Source organism: Cetorhinus maximus, chromosome 18 (genome assembly GCF_964194155.1).
Source record: "Cetorhinus maximus chromosome 18, sCetMax3.hap1.1, whole genome shotgun sequence".
NCBI lineage: Eukaryota > Metazoa > Chordata > Chondrichthyes > Lamniformes > Cetorhinidae > Cetorhinus > Cetorhinus maximus.
In genome coordinates, this window is record NC_135896.1 from 3,846,678 (window position 1) to 3,863,861 (window position 17,184).

The 17,184-nt window shown below is 45.1% G+C and overlaps 1 protein-coding gene across 4 annotated transcripts in view; it reads left to right on the forward strand.

Moving 5' to 3' along the window:
- LOC144692891 (putative G-protein coupled receptor 132) overlaps positions 1-17,184 on the forward strand; it is a 105,696-nt gene that overhangs the window by 21,429 nt on the left and 67,083 nt on the right. For 2 of the 4 annotated variants that reach the window (XM_078561989.1, XM_078561986.1), the window contains exon 1: positions 7,209-7,352. The exons of the other annotated variants lie outside the window; for them this stretch is intronic. The gene's annotated coding sequence lies outside the window, so the exon portion shown is untranslated. Of the gene's footprint in view, positions 1-7,208; positions 7,353-17,184 lie in introns of those variants that run through there. 4 annotated transcript variants of the gene reach the window in all.

Below are 17,184 nucleotides of genomic sequence, written 5' to 3' on the forward strand. Positions count from 1 at the left end.
TTTAAACCAATATTAAGACTCCCCTTCCTTTGTGTTCACCTCTCTATCCTGTCTAAAAATCCTGTAACCCTGAATGTTGATCGTCACTCCCGCCCTTCTTTAAAGCGTGTCTCAATAATAGCTATCATATCATATTTCCAAGCGTCTATCTGTGTCCTCAGCTCATTTGCCTTATTCACCAGGTTCCTTGCAATGAAATATATGCCACTAATCACTGAACAACTGCTTGTTGTCTATTTTCGAGCATTAGTTTCTACGGCTTTCCACATGTAATAACTTTCTGTCTTTCCTTTCCTGTTTGGTTTCTCTCCCTCCTGAACCTGTGCTCAGGTTTCCAATCCTTCCCAACCACATGGGTAAGCCTCGTCCGTGACTATATCATCTCTGGTGTTGAGTTCCAACCTATCTGGCTTAGACAGGTCCCAACTCCCCCAGAATCAGAGAAGAAGATAAATTTGGCAGAATCAAGATGCTTCGCAAAATAAAAACAGAAAATGCTGAAAAAACTCAGCTGAAGAAGAGTCATACGGACTCGAAACGTTAACTCTGTTTCTCTCTCTCCACAGATGCTGTCTGACCTGCTGAGTTGTCCCAGCATTTTCTGTTTTTATTTTCAGATTTCCAGCATCCACAATATTTTTGCTTTTACGTCCTTGCTTTTCCAAAGGATGCCATCAGGCAGAGAGAGTTACATTGTTTTGAGGACAGGGGTACTGAGGCCGGGATTTTCCAGGCCCTCCCGTGGCAGCCATCATTGTGGAGGGACAGGAAAATTTATTTCAATTTTATTTATTTATTTGAATACTGTTGTTTACTTGTGAATATGTGAGATAGGGAATGCAGTCCTTTTAACTGATGGTCAAGAATCATCAAATCGGATAATCGAGAGTGTTTGGTAGTACAGAACTTGAGTGTTGCTGACAAAAGAGACATGTTGAAGCTTTTCATCTTGCACTCATCAGGACACTTTGCAAGAGTATCAATGTAAAGGGAAAACAACAATTTATACTGTATAAGAAGGCAGTGCTGATTGATTGACAAGTACAGTCTGATTGGTAGAGGCGTTGCTATGGAGAATGCACCAGTGATGGTGACTGACAGTTAACTGCCATGCATTGTTTGAAATTTAAGCCAGGCAGCTTGACCCTGATTGGTCAACGCATCACCCTGAGGAATGAATCAGTGAATGGCTGTCACTTATTTTGTTTAGCTGAAACAGGCACAATGTATGTACATGTTCTTTCTGTCTGCAAAGAACAGGGCCCCGTGTATTGATCTATGTAGCTTCCAGTACAGGCAAATGCGCCACATTGTGAGCCCTACTGACAATCTTAAATTGGTTGTCAGCATAATTTTTAGCACACTGAGGATTATTTAGCAAATGTTGTCCAATCGCGGAATCACATCTAATGTTGGACACTGTGTTTTGAGTTTTGCAAGCACGGGCTGGTTGGGTACAGTCTGTACCCTGCCCATTGCGAAGAGCGGCTGAGACAGGCTGTTTGATATGATCCACCAGTCTTTGGGATGTACGGCCGACATACCGAGCATCACACTGGCACTAAAATACATACACCACATTACTCATTGTGTGATAGACGGAACATCTTTTTGGCTTGATGGCAGCATCCTGTTAGTGGTGAATACCACTTGTGTTGTTACTGCATAGTAGGAGTGTGAAACAGCTAGCTCCACCTGTTGCTTTAATTTTTGAGATACCTTTGCCCTTCCAGGGTAATCTGAGGCAGACTGGGCACTTTTCAGGGCCAAAAGTGACAGCCTCAGGAAATAATCAAGAGGCTGTTTGCTTTCTGATTGGCTGTGAAGGTGGCTCATTGTGGGGCTGGACGTGTTGGACAACAAATGGTGAACGTTTTTGGGTGGGATGGTTGGAGGACGTGTGATGACTCCTCCAGAATTATGTCCAACCAGAGTTGGCAACATCTCCCCATGATGTACATTAGGCAGAAATCCTGTTCATATCCTGAAAGGTTCCCTTTGTAAAGTATGAGCTTTCAAGCTTTCTTGATGCCCCAGTTTATAGATGCTCTGTCTAATATTGGACTGAGTCATATAGACCAGGTTCGACAGCCACGTCTAGAGTTGTGTAGATGGAGCAGGGTCTTGCAAGGGTGTCAGACATGGCTCAGTGTGTAGCACTCTCACCTCCGAGTCCGGTGATTGTGGGATTCAGGGCCTGCTCCAGGGACTCAAGCACAAACCTAGACTAACAATCCAGTTGAGTGCTGGGCTGTCAGAGGTGCCATCTTTCAGGTAAGATGTGAAACTGAGGGCCTGTTGGCTCTCTGGGTTGACATCCAAAGTCCCATTGTTTTTTCCTAGAAGAGTAGGGGGAATCCCGAGTGTCATGGGCAATATTTATTGTAACATCACGAAGCACAAATGATCTGGTCTCTGTCACCTTGCTGTTTTTGGGAGCTTGCTGTGTGTAAATTGGTTGCCACGTTTGCTACATTACAGCAGTGACTACACTTCAAAAAATACTTCATTGACTAAAGCTCTTTGGGATGTTGTAAAGGTGCTATAGAAATGCAAGCTATTATCTTCGACATGGGACATAAACTAAGTGGGGGCACAACTTTGACTTTTATGAAAATGAAAATAAAAGTTGGGAGAGCTGTAAAACAGGGTAGCTGCTGATTCACATGAACATAAACACAACAATTAGGAGCAGAAATAGTCCATTTGCTACCAGCTGTTGTACACCGCCATACAAAGTCCACATAATCTCCACGGAGTGGTTGAAACTATGGCACATGGAGTTCAGTGTTGGCTCTGAGAGAGAAGCAGGAATATTTTCTTGATGGTAGGAGATTAGGAAATGTGGAGGAGCAGAGAGATTTGGTTGATCACGTACACGAATCATTAAAAACCTGTCAACAGTCATATTACGTAAGCCAAAGGCTAATGGAATGCTGAGCTCTGTCACAAAGGGTAGATATACCACAATGAGGAAGGCGTCAGACCTCACTGACAGTGCCGTGTTCAGTTCTGGGCACCACAGTTTAGGAAGGATATATTAGGTTTTCAGTGCGCACAGTACAATTTACCAGGACGTTACCGGGGCTTAGAGGTTGAGGGCAGGTTGTGTAAACTTGGAACAAAGTCAAAAATTGCTGGAAAAACTCAGCAGGCCTGACGGCATCTGTGGAGAGGAAGACAGAGTTAGCGTTTCGAGTCCATGTGACTCTTCCTCAAAACTAAAGAGAAATAGAAATGTGGTAAAATATAAGCTGTTTAAGGGGGGGTGGGACAGGTGGAGCTGGATAGAGGGCCAGTGATAGGTGGAGGCAAAGGAGAGATTGCAAAAAATGTCATAAACAAAAGGTGGAAGAGGTGTTGATGGTGATATTAGCTAAAGGAGGTGTTAATGGTGACATTAAGAGTAGAAAGCAGGGTGAGCAAGCATCAGGTAGCCCTAGTGGGGTTGGGGTGGGGGGAAGGGATCGAAATGTGTAAACTTGGTTTATATTTCCTCAAGGTGAGAAGATTAAGCATTGCATGATCTGATTGAAGAACTTAAAATGTTTAAAAAAGATTTGGTAGGGTAGATAGAGAGATAAACTATTTCCGATAGGTATTCTATAACAATAGGACATAATCTTAAAATTAGAGTTAGACCATTTAGGAGTGATGTCGGGAAGCACTTCTTCACACCAAGGGTGGTGCTAATCTGAAACTCTCTCGTCCAAAAAGCTGTTGAGGGCTGGAGGTCAAATGAAAGTTTCAAAATAAGATTGCAGGATTTTTGTTAAGGCTATTAAGGATTTGGAACCAAGATGGAGTTAAAATACAGATTAATTGTCATTGACTTGAGTGACAAAAGAGGCTTGAGGGGCTGAATGGCCTCCTGCTGTTTCTATGCTCCTAAATCCCTAAATTTCCTTTGAAGCATTGCATTCACATGGGGCACTTTGTCACTAGGTTGTGTATATAGTCATTCTCAGGATGTGGTTATCACTGGCAAGGCTGGTATTTAGTGCCCAGGCTTAGCGGAGAGGGTGGTGATGTTTGTTCCTCATCTTCCACACTGTTTCTCATCTGGTTCAGTTCAGTTGTGCACTTAATTAATGTGTTGTGTCCATGTTCTGGCCAATATTAATCCCTCAAACAATAGCACTAATAATAGATTTTCTGATCATTATTTTATTGCTGTTTGTGGGACTTTGAGGTGCTGCATCTCAAAACTATTTCATTGACAGTGAGGTGCTCTGGGACATCCTATGGTTGGGTAAAGTACTAAACAAACACAAGTTCTTTTTTTTCCTGTCTCACTTCCTTTTTTTTGGGCACTGTAGCAGCCACAATCCCCTGTGATCGCAGGTGTTCTTGACTCTAATTGTCATAGACTCATCAAGTCATTACAACACAAAAGGAGGCCATTTGGCCCATTGTTCCAGGACATCACTGCAGGAGCTCCTCAGGGTAGTGTCCTCGGCCCAACCAACTTCAGCTGCTTCATCAATGACCTTCCTTCCATCATAAGGTCAGAAGTGGGGATGTTCACTGATGATTGCACAATGTTCAGCACCATTCACAACTCCTGAGATACTGAAGCAGTCCATGTCCAAATGCCGCAAGACCTGGACAATATCCAGGCTTGGGCTGACAAGTGGTAAGTAACATTCGTGCCACACAAGTGCCAGACAATGACCACCTCGAACAAGAGAGAATCTAATCATTGCCCCTTGACATTCAATGGCATTACCATCACTGAATTCCTCCACTATCAACATCCTGGGGGTTACCATTGACCAGAAACTGAACTGGACTAGCCATATAAATACTGTGGCTATGAGAGCAGGTCAGAGGCTAGGAATCCTGCAACGAGTAACTCACCTCCTGACTCCCCAAAGCCTGTCTACCATCTACAAGGCACAAGTCAGGAGTGTGATGGAATACTCTCCACTTGCCTGGATGAGTGCAGCTCAAACAACACTTGAGCTTGACACCATCCAGGACAAAGCTGCCCACTTGATTGACACCCCATCCACAAATATTCACTCCCTCCACCACCGACACACAGTAGCAGCAGTGTGTACCATCTACAAGATGCACTGCAGGAACTCAGCAAGTCTCCTTAGACAGCACCTTCCAAACTCATCACTACCACCTAGAAGGACAAGGGCAGCAGATAGATGGGAACACCAACATCTGGAAGTTCCCCTCCAAGTCACTCACCATCCTTTGAAAATATATCACCATTCCTTCACTGTTGCTGGGTCCAAATCCTGGAACTCCCTCCCTAACAGCACTGTGGGTGTGCCTACACCACAGGGACTGCAGTGGTTCAAGAAGGCAGCTCACCACCACCTTCTCAAGGGCAATTAGGGATGGACAATAAATGCTGGCCTTGCCAGTGACACCCACATCCCGTGAATGAATAAAGAAGAGAGCCCATGCAGGCGCTCTGTACAGCAATCTGATCAGTTCCATCCCTACACTCTTTTCCTGTGGCCCTGCAAGTTTATTTCACTTAAGTGCCAGCCCAATTCTCTTTTGAAGTCATTTATCATCTCTGCTTCCGCTCCCCTTGTGGGCAGCGACATCCAGTTATTACCACTTGCTGTGAGAAAAAGTTCTTCCTCACATCCCCCCTCTTGCCCAAAACATTAAATCTACCCCATCTGAACCTGTCACCTGTCATGTGCACACCTCTATCAAATCCCCCCTCAAACTCCTTTGCTCCAAGGAGAACAACCCTAGCCTCTCCCACCTAGCCTTATAGCTAAAATCCCCCATCCCTGGAACCATTCTGGTAAATCTCCTCTGAACCCTGTCAAGGACACTCACACCCTTGCTAAAGTGTGGTGACCAGTGCAGGACACAATACTATCGTTGGGACCTAGTGTGAGCTCTGTTTTTCCACTCAATACCTCTATTTATGAAGCCCAAAATCCCATATGCTTTCCTAATTGCTCTCTCAATGTGTCCTGTCACCTTTGAAGATCAATGCACATGAACCCACAGGTCCCTCTGTCTCTCTACATTGTGCCATTTAATCTATGTTGCCTCTCCCTCTTCCTTCACAAAAAATGCTCCACCTCACATTTCCCTGCATCATGTAAATATTGTTACATGCTACACAATGATGCTTTATACACACAGATAAAACACAGCTGTCACGGAAAAATACTAACAAAAGCAGCGGTGAAACTGAGAGGGTTCAGGCCTTCAGCTCAAGTTGGAATGAGAAGGAAAATGAGAGGCTGATGTTTTTCTGCTGTTTCTGTTCACAGGACTAACATGGAGAGAGTCTGCTTCAGGCTCAACGCTTTCACTGGGACAGTCTGATGAATGGGGGTTGTGGGGTGGTTGGGGGGGTGGGGGCGATGGGGGAAGGGGTGCGTTTGTGTGAAGAAAGGGAGGAAGTTGATGGGGGGAGGTTCCTTGATGTGTCTTCTCAACCTTCTTGAGTTTGATTCACCCTCGCGCAACATCGCCAGTCCCCACACTCTGTCCTTTCTGCAATCCTGACTGTGCTGCACATTGGACTGTGGAAAGGCTACAGGGGCTCCCCAGCCCTCCTGCTGCTCATGTGAAAGCCTTGTTGCCAATTGTGAGCTATTCCAGTGAAGGACATGGCAAACCCAGCAGGTTCCAGGTCAGCCAACGACAACTGGAAACACAATCCATTGTGTTGCCCAGTGCTTCCCAGTTGGTGGAGCTCATGTGTCAGCATCTTAAACTGGGAATGGAACTTCCCAGCGGAGCCAATGTGAGGGCTGGGGGTGGGGGTGGGGCTGAGGGTGGGAGCAGAGTGTGGGGGAGTGGAAAGTTGGGCAGGGTGGGGAAATAACAGAAAGCATTTGCATTTCTGTAACAGCCCTCTCCCCCTCAGCATGTCTCGAAGTGCTTTAGACACAGTGAGGTACTTTTTGAAGTGTAGTCACTGATGTCGGAAATGAAATAATCTGTGCAGAGCAAGATCCCACAAACGGCAACGTGACTCCTTATCCCTGACAGGTGCCATTTGCATGAGAGAGAGAGAAGATAGCAGTTAACATGCAAAAAAATAAAACCTGTGAAAGAGCATCTGCCTGTGGTTTGTTTGACTGACATGCTATGCAAAGAGGAATCAGTGGCCACCTCAATCATGCTGCTGCCTGTCCTCTTGTTACTTGTGTGTCGAGACAGGTCTGCTGACTGAAACCCAAGGACATTCAAAGTATTAGGCAAATGTAAGAGGCTGAGCCTCTTTTATCGCATTCTCAGTTGCTTTCAGTTTAGGGCTCTGGTATGACTGAATAACTTGCTAGGCTACATCCAAGGGCAGCTCGGAGTTAAGGATGTTGGGCATGGGGACTGGAGTCACGTATAGTCCAGACCAGGTGAGGATAACAGATTTCCTTCTCTAATTGCTCATGAGTGAATCAGTTGGATCTTTTTTTAAACAACAGCCTGACAGTGTCATTTCTAGAATGTTTACTAGAACCAGCATTTTAATTTCCACACCTTTTCAAACTGAATTCACGTTCGCAAACTGCCAATTAATCCAGAAACTGAACCACCACCCCACCGTATCATCTGATACTGAGTCATACAGAGTCGCTGGGCCCCAGGCTGGGGTTCCCGCTCACACTGTGGTGAGAGCGGCAGTTGACAGGACCCAGGACAAGCCTCAGGGTCCTTTAGCGTGAGGGAGGGGGATTCTGGTTCATGATCATTCCCCACCTCCCCAGCCACCAACCCCCTCCCTCTCCACCCTCCCTGTGATGCAGGGGCCTGGACAAGAGTAGGTAGGGAGAAACTGTCCCCACCGGTAAAAGGATCGAGAACCAGGGGGCATGGTTTTAAAGTGTTTTGCAAAAGAAGCAAAACGCGAGGTGAGAAAAAACTATTTCACACAGCGAGTAGTTAGGGTCTGGAATGCGCTGCCTGGAAGTGTGGTGGAGGCAGGTTCGATTGAGACGTTCAAGGGGGAATTGGATGATTATCTAAATAGAAACAATGTGCAGGGTTATGGGGAAAAGACAGGAGATTGGCACCAAGTTGAAATGCTCAGAGAGCAGGCGCAGACACGATGGGCCGAATGGCCACTTTCTACACTGTAACAATTCTGTGACTCTGTGACTCTGTAGTTAAACAGCTTGTGGACACTCATGGTAGTGAATCTGGTCCGTTACCACCTGGTGAAACTGCATCCCAGCACCTACAGGAGGAGTAAACAGCTAATTAAAAAAGAAGGAAGTAAAAATTTGCATTTCTAAAGCACCTTTCACAACCGCAAGATGTCCCACAGCCAATGAAGCATTTTTGAAGTGTAGTTACTGTTGTAATGTAGGAAAAACAGCAGCTAATTTATGCACAGCAAGCTCCCACAAACAGTAAGGTGATAATGAGCAGATAATCCGTTTTTACTGACCTACAAGGATATCAAGAGTATGACCCACTGAACACAGCTGACACTGATGGTGGTGCAGACAAAGATACCCTAGCCATGGGGACTGGGGAAGGGTTGGGGGGGGCTAGGGGGAGGTGTGGGGGACGTGAGGAGTTGGAGGTGCCGTTGGTTTCTAGAAAAATAACAAAGTTTCTCAACACTTGGTTGTAAATTCTGAGGAATCTCATGGCAACTAGCGTTGGTGCTGGTGTAGGGTTGGTTGGCACGCTCCCTTACATTCCTCATTGAACCAGAGTTGGTCCCCTTGTCTTGATGGTAATGGTAGAGTGAGGAGCGGGCTGGGCCATGAGGTTACAGATTGTGGTTGAATAAAATTCAGCTGCTGCTGCTGCTGCTGGCTCACAGAGCCTCATGGGTGCCAACTGAAGCTGCTAGACCTGCTCTGAATCTATCCTGTTTAGCACAGTGGAAGTGTCACAATGTGCGATGGAGGGCATCCTCAGTGCGTGGATATCTTTTGTGGTAGATAGATTCTTGTTAGGCAAGGGAATCAAGGGTTATCGAGGGTAGATGGGAATGTGGAATTCAAATCACAAACAGATCAGCCATGATCTTATTGAATGGCGCAGCAGACTCGAGGGGCCGAATGGCCTACTTCTGCTCCTATTTTGTATGTTCATATGTCTCCTCAAAGATTGTCTAATAGTCACTCCTACCAATACTGTCACAGATAGCTGCATCTGTGATAGGTAAATTGGCAAAGCAGGTCTTTCCTTTGTGTTGGTTCCTTTGTCACCTGCTGCAGGTCCCGTCTGGCAGATATGCCCTTCAGGACTCAGCCAACTTGTCAGTAGTGATGTTACTGAGTCACACTTGGTGATGGATGTTGAAGTCCCCCCACCCAGAGTACATTCTGCACCCTTGCTACCCTCAGTGCTTCTTCCAAGTGGTGTTCAACATGGAGGAGCACTGATTCATCAGCTGAGGGGGGGACAGTGTGTAACAATCAGTAGGAGGTTTCCTTGCTCAATTTTGACCAGATGATTTGATGGGGTCCAGAGTCAATGTTGAGGACGCCCAGGGCCACTCCCTCCTGACTGTATACCACTGTGCTGCCACCTCTGCTGGGTCTGTCCTGCCTGTGGGACAGGAGATACCCAGGGATGGTGATGCAGGAGTTTGAGATATTGGCTGTATGTTATGATTCCGTGAGGATGACTATGTCAGGCTGTTGCTTGACTAGTCTGTGGGACAGCATCCCCAATTTTGGCACAAGTACCAAGATGTTAGTGAAGGACTTTGCAGGGTTCATTGGACAGGATGTATCTTTGTCCTGTCATTGTTTGAACTCATGTATCCAGTTTGTTAGCTCAGGTCTGTGGATCAAAAGTCCAGTAACATAACCGTATCCTCTAAGCACACACCTACACTATTTGTTTTAGCCACTCCTTGGGCAGCGAATTCCACAATTTAATAATTCTCTGGGAAGGAAAATTTTCTCCTGAATTCCCAATTGGATTTATTGGTTGCACCTTTATATTTATGATCCCTACTTCTGATCTTCCCAACAAGTGGAAACGGCTTCTCTACATCTACCCCATCGAACCCCTTCATAATTTGATGATAACTTGACATAAAGCCCTTGCTGATTTCTTGTGTGATATACCAAAAACACAACACAATATGAGGTTATTTATCGCAGCTGAGAGGAGGCATATTATGAGAGTGTGAACAGGCAGTGGGGACATTCTGTGTAGAATTAAAAAAACAAGTCTAATGAAAGTTACCTACAGACTGCCTGACAACAGTGGTAAACATAGAGATTAGAGAAGTGTGCAGCAAAGGTAAAGTGCATGGAGCAGGCTCGAGGGGCCGAATGGCCTACTTCTGCTCCTTTCTCTTATATTATAATGGGGAATCTTAACGTTAATATTGACTATAAGAAGCATAAAAACTCAAGAAGTTATAAAGGCAGCAACTTTCCAGAGTGTGTCCAGCTAGGTTCTCTGGAAGAATAGGAGTAATTTGAAATGTGGGCGATAGTATCAGACGGGTGATATTAAATTTGTCACCTGCTGTGCACAACTGATTTAGAGTCCTGTTGAAGTCAATGGCCAGTTTAATGTCCTCAATTTCACATCATTTCCCCAAATACCTGCAAACTCTTTCCACCAGCGCAAAGGTCAGTTATCAGAAGGCACAGAGTTAATGTGATTGACAAAGAACTAGAAGTGCCATGAGGAAAAGCTTTTCCACACAGCAAGTGGTGAGGATCTGGAATACACAGCCTGATAGGGTGGTAGATATAGACTCAATGTCAACCTTCAAAGCAAATTGGATAAATACCTGAAGGAGAAACATTTGCCGGGTATGGGGAAAGAGCAGGGGAGTGGGATTATTTGGATAGCTCTACAAAAGGGCTGGCACAAACAAGATGGGAAAAATGGCCACCGCCTGTGCTGTACCATTCAAAGAAAGTAGGATAGCTTTCAAAGAGAGATTGTCCTCTATCTGTACTGTATCTTCCTCTGATTCTATAGTATGTTTTAGAACTGACAAGGAAACTGGCCACGCTAGAGTTAATGATGACTATTGAGCCAAAATTAGTTAATATTTTCAATAGTTAAAGGGGGTTGGTTAGCTCAGTTGGCTGGACAGCTGGTTTGTGATGCCGAGTGACAACAGCAGCGTGGGTTCAATTCCCATACTGGCTGAGGTCATCCATGTCCTCTCAACCTCATCCCTCACCTGAGGTGTGGTGACTCTCAGGTTAAACTCACCACCATCACCTCTCTCTAATGAGAGAGCAGCCTGTGGTGCTCTGGGACTTTGGCAACTTTCAAACAGTAGTGCATGCACTTTCAAGCAATAGTTAATAATCTGATGGCAAAAGGAGCATCTTGTGAACATAGCATGGTAAAGTTGGTGCTGTATTTGATCCTTAGGTGTGTTATCAATCACTTATCTGCACTATCAGTAAGATTGCCTATTTCCACCTCTGCAACATCACCCAACTCCATCCCTGCCTCAGCTCATCCACTGCTGAAACCCACATGCATGTTACCTCTAAACTTGTCTATTCCAATAAAATATAACTTTGCTGTCCATGTCGTTACTTGCTGACCTACCTTGGCTCTTGGTTAAGCAACACTTCAATTTTAAAATTCTCATCCTTGTTTTCAAATATCGCCATGATCTTGGCCCTTCCTATCTCTGTAATCCCATCCAGCCCCGCAACCCTCTGAGATCCCTGCGTTCCTCCAATTCCGGCCTCTTGAGCATTCTAGATTTTAATCGCTTCACCATTGGCGTCTGTGCCTTCAGTTACCTGGGCCCTAAGCTCCGGAATTCCCTCCTTAAACCTCTCCCCCTAATTTCCTTCTTCATGAAGCTCCTTAAAACCTATTGACCAAGTTTTTGCTCGTCTGTCCTAGTAGCTCCTGCTGTGGCTCAATGTCAAATTTTGTTTGATAATGGTCCCTTGGTGCATTTTGCTAAGTTATACAAATACAAGTTGTTGTTGTTGTTAGTGTAGGCTAAGTTTGTTGTGGGGTGGGGACGGGGGAGAAGGGAGAGCCACAAACCAAAAATGCAATCTAAGTAAGACTGAGTCTGAAAGGATGAGACATGAACTGACCACAGTTTACCGAGCAAGACCACTAATATATACATCTACAGATATAGCGGAAGGTCTTAGAGGCAGTACTCGATTCAGTACAAAACCAGTACATTACATAAAAAAGTAATTAACTGTGTAGTTAAGCAGTGATGGTTTAAGTTACAGTATCAAGTGAATGAAAACGAATATATGCATAATCCAATGGACTGGGTAGAAAGCAAGGGATACAAAGAAAGCAGGAAGCTGTTTAAAAAGAGAATACAACAAAAAAATAATTTGCAGGGTATCAACGTGAACAGCACAATTTTTACAAATCCATTGAGAGAGAGAGAGAGAGGCTCAGGGAAGTGTAAACCCATTAAAGCCAAACCCAGAGGAAAACTGTCATGGACAATAGGGAAATGGCAACTTGTTAACCGAGGGCTTCACAGAAGAGGAAGAAGACTGGCAGTGGTACAATGGAAACTAAACATCATAAGGGGAGGAAGTTATTGGATTGGATTGGATTCCATTGCCCTGTAAGTTTCTCATCCTCAAGAACCTGACCAGCTCCCTTTGCAACTTACTTATTGAATTAGTTTCCACCACCTTTTCCGGTAGAATGTTCCCGATCCTGACAACTTTCTGAGTGACAAAGTTCTCCTCATTTTCCCTCCAGGTCATTTTCCAGTGATTTTAGATCTATGACCTCTGCTTATTGACCATTCCCTGGAGGAAATACAATTCCGGGCTCCACACTTCTCTCTCCTCTATCAAAATTACTCTTGACCCTTGTAAACTTCTATTTGGTCATCTCTTCACCTTTTCTTTCCAAGGAGAATAGTCTTGAATTTTCCAACCTCTCCTCATAACTGAATCCCTCACCCTGGTAGCATCCTGGTAAACCTCCCCAGTTCCTATTCCAAGGCCTTTACATCCTTCCTGAAGTGTGGAGCCCAGAATTGTCCACAATATTCCAGCTGAGGCCTAACCAGTGATTTATAAATGTATTGTTCTGTTTTTATTTGTTCAAGTGATGTGAACATCTTTGGCAAGGCCAGCATTTTTTGCACATCCTTGCGCTTGAGAAAGTGGTGGTGAGCCAGAGAGTCGTGGAGAATTGGTCATTGAATATGTTCAAGGCTGAGTTTGATTTTTGATCGACAAGGGAATGAAGGGTTATGGGCGGCAGGCAGGAAAGTGGAGTTCAGGCCACGTTCTGATCAGCCATGATCTTGTTGAGTGGTGGAGCAGGCTTGATGAGCCAAATGGCCTACTCTTGTTCCTATTTCTTATTATCATCTTCTTGAACTTCTGCAGTCCATGCATGCTATTTTCTATAGCTGTTGTATACATCCGAGTGTCTTGCTAGACCATTTGAGGGGGAAATTAAGAGTCAACCACATTGTTGTGGGTCCGGAGCCACATATAGGCCAGGCCAGGTAAGGATGGCAAATTTTCTTAGGGCATGAGTGAACCAGATGGGTTTTTATGACAAACCAGTGATTTCATGATCTTTATTGATGTGACTAGGTATTAAATTCCACATTTATTAATTAATTGAATTTAAATTCTCTCATGTCAGCAGAGTATCGGCCCAGGCCTCTGGATTTCTTGTTGAGTAACATTATCCACCATCCCCATAGTATGAAAATCCATATGCTTTTTAAAACCACTGTATCAATTTGCCTGTTACCTTTAAGGATTTGTGTATGTAGACACCAAAGTCTCTCTGCTCATCAACGCGTTACAAAGTTGTGCCTTGTCATTGACTCAGATGAGGAACTAGATTTCTTTCTTGTATTTGTAGATGACACGAAGATAGATGGAACAGTAAGCTATATTACCATCTTCAGCTGCTTCATCAATGACCTTCCTTCCATCATAAGATGAGAAGTGGGGATGTTCGCTGATGATTGCACAATGTTCAGCACCATTCGCGACTCCTCAGATACTGAAGCAGCCCATGTTCAAATGCAGCAAAACCTGGACAATATCCAGGCTTGGGCTAACAAGTGGCAAGTAACATTCACGCCACACAAGTGTCAGCCAATGACCATCTCAGGCAAGAGAGAATCTACCCATTATCCCCTCGACATTCAATGGTATTACCATCACTGAATCCCCCACTATCACCACCCTGGGGGGTTACCATTGACCAGAAACTGAATTGGACTAGCCATATAAATACTGTGGTTACAAGAGCAGGTCAGAGGCCAGGAATCCTGTGGTGAGTAACTCACCTTCCGACTCTCCAAAGCCTGTCCACCATCTACAAGGCACAAGTCATGAGTGTGATGGAATACTCTCCACTTGCCTGGATAAGTGCAGCTCCAACAACACTCAAGAAGCTTGACACCATCCACAAAAAAGCAGTCCACTTGATTGGCACCACATCCACAAACATTCACTCCCTCCACCACCGACGCACAGTAGCAGCAGTGTGTACCATCTATAAGATGCACTGCAGGAAATCGCCAAGGCTCCTTCGATAGCACCTTCCAAACCCACGACCACTACCATCTAGAAGGACAAGGGCGGCAGTCACATGGGAACCCCACCACCTGGAAGTTCCCTTCCAAGTCACTCACCATCCTGACTTGGAATTATAGTGCTGTTCCTTCACTGTCAGTGGGTCAAAATCCTGGAACTCCCTTGCTGACAGCACTGTGGGTGTACCTACACCACATGGATTGCAGCGGTTCAAGAAGGCGGCTCACCACCACCTTCTCAAGGGCAGTTAGGGTTTGATAATAAATGTTGGCCTAGCCAGCAATGCCTTCATCCCTTGAATGAATAAAAAATAATGTAGATGGACTGGTATTAGACATACTAAATGAGTGGAAAAATTGTGGCAGATAGAATTACAGAATCATGGAAAGGAGGGGTGAATTTGGCCCACTGTGTCCATGTCAGCTCTCTGTAAGAGGTCTCCAATTAGCCTCACTCCCCTGATCTTCACTCATAGCCCTGCAAATATTTCCTCTTTATGTAGTTATCTTTTGAAAGTTAATTGAATCTGCTCCCACTGCCCATTCAGGCAGCGCATTCCCAATTACAACTACTTGCTGTGAAAATCAATTTCTCCTTATCTTGCCCCTGGTTATTTTAAATTAATTAATGAATTGAATATGAGATGGCGTGAGATCCCCCACTTTGGATCTAAGAGAGACAAATTGGAGTAATGGTGAGAAGTTAGTGAATATGGAGGAGGATGTGAAGTTAGATAACCACGTACACAAATCTCTAAAAGCCAGTATAGAGGAACGAAAACTGATTCAAAAGACTGATGAAATGTTGGCCTTTATTTGAAGGGGGCTGGAATAGAAAGCAAAGGGAAATACTTTGTTCGGTTCTGGGCATCAGGGCTCAGGGAGGATACATTGGGGAGGGGGTACAGTGCACAATGATACCAGGATGGAAAGGGTTAAATTATGAGGTCCGACAGGCATAAACCTGGCTAGAATTGGCTGAAAACGGAAGGTTAAGGCGGGGTAATTTAATTGAGGAATTTAAAATCATCAAATTATTCAACAGGGTAGATACAGAAAAACTGTTTCCTGCAGTGGGGGAATCCAGAATAAAGGGGCACAATTTTAACAATACAGCTAGGCGATCCAGCAGTAAAATCCAGAAATACCTTTTAACACAAAGTCATGGAAATCTGGAACACACTTTACCAAAAGGATTTTGATGGTGAGTGTCAATCAAGATCTCAGGTCGGTGATGGATAGATGTTGTTATGTAAAAGGATAGTGCCTTTGGGGTTCAGGTACAGTGCAGCCAAGATCTAATTGAAAGGTGGATCAGGTTCAAAGAACTGATGGCCTTCTCCTTGTCCTTATGTTGCTCCCAGTCCTCTTCACACCTTTTCCCAGCTCCCACACCTTTTCCCAGCTCCCGCACCTTTTCCCAGCTCCCCCACCTTTTCCCAGCTCCCCCACCTTTTCCCAGCTCCCCCACCTTTTCCCAGCTCCCCCACCTTTTCCCAGCTCCCACACCTTTTCCCTGCCCCCACACCTTTTCCCAGCTCCCCCACCTTTTCCCAGCTCCCCCACCTTTTCCCAGCTCCCACACCTTTTCCCAGCTCCCACACCTTTTCCCAGCTCCCCCACCTTTTCCCAGCTCCCACACCTTTTCCCTGCTCCCCCATCTTTTCCCAGCTCCCCCACCTTTTCCCAGCTCCCCCACCTTTTCCCAGCTCCCGCACCTTTTCCCAGCTCCCCCACCTTTTCCCAGCTCCCTTACCTTTTCCCAGCTCCCACACCTTTTCCCAGCTCCCCCACCTTTTCCCAGCTCCCACACCTTTTCCCAGCTCCCACACCTTTTCCCTACCCCCACACCTTTTCCCAGCTCCCCCACCTTTTCCCAGCTCCCACACCCTTTCCCAGCTCCCCCACCTTTTCCCAGCTCCCACACCCTTTCCCAGCTCCCCCACCTTTTCCCAGCTCCCCCACCTTTTCCCAGCTCTCCCACCTTTTCCAAGCTCCCCCACCTTTTCCCTGCTCCCAACCTTTCCTCAGGCTTCACCTGGAACAATAAGTAAACTCTACCGTTTTTCACAATATGATGGCGCACATAGAAAAAAACCCATTTCATCAATAGGACAGACAACTTTCAACAAATTGTGAGGGAAAATACCTTGACCTTGCATGGAGGTCGATGAACACGTGGCTGAAAGATTGATGTGGGAGAAATGGGTTTTGATTCATGAAGCATTAGCATCAGTACTGGGGAAAGTGGGGGGGCTGTACCTGCACTGGAGCCATCACTGGACAGTTCTGGGACCAGTGTTCTGTCGAGTTGTATAACTATGGCAGTAGAAAGGGCTTTAAACTAAATAGTGCAGAGAAAGGATCATGCAAGAGGAGATGTGGTAAATCAAAGGGAAATATTTGAGGTAATAGAGCAGGGTAGCGATTTTGGTAATGATTGCCAGGGTGTGGCAGGCAGGGTGTTATGGCACAGCAGATGGTAAATGCTGAGCTGCTCAAATCCCAGAAGGAAACTTGAAACAGATACCACAAATGATTGCAATTTCTGCTTTATTTCGAGATGCATTCAGTAGTAACGATCCCACCACGATTTAGAGTTTTTTTTTACAAAACTAAATTAAACATTATTAATAGAAGAAAAGATTTTAAGATCTATAAATTACTACTATAATAACTCCTAAATCCCCTAATTAATCTAGCTCCTGGCTATTCCTCTGTTGAGGCAA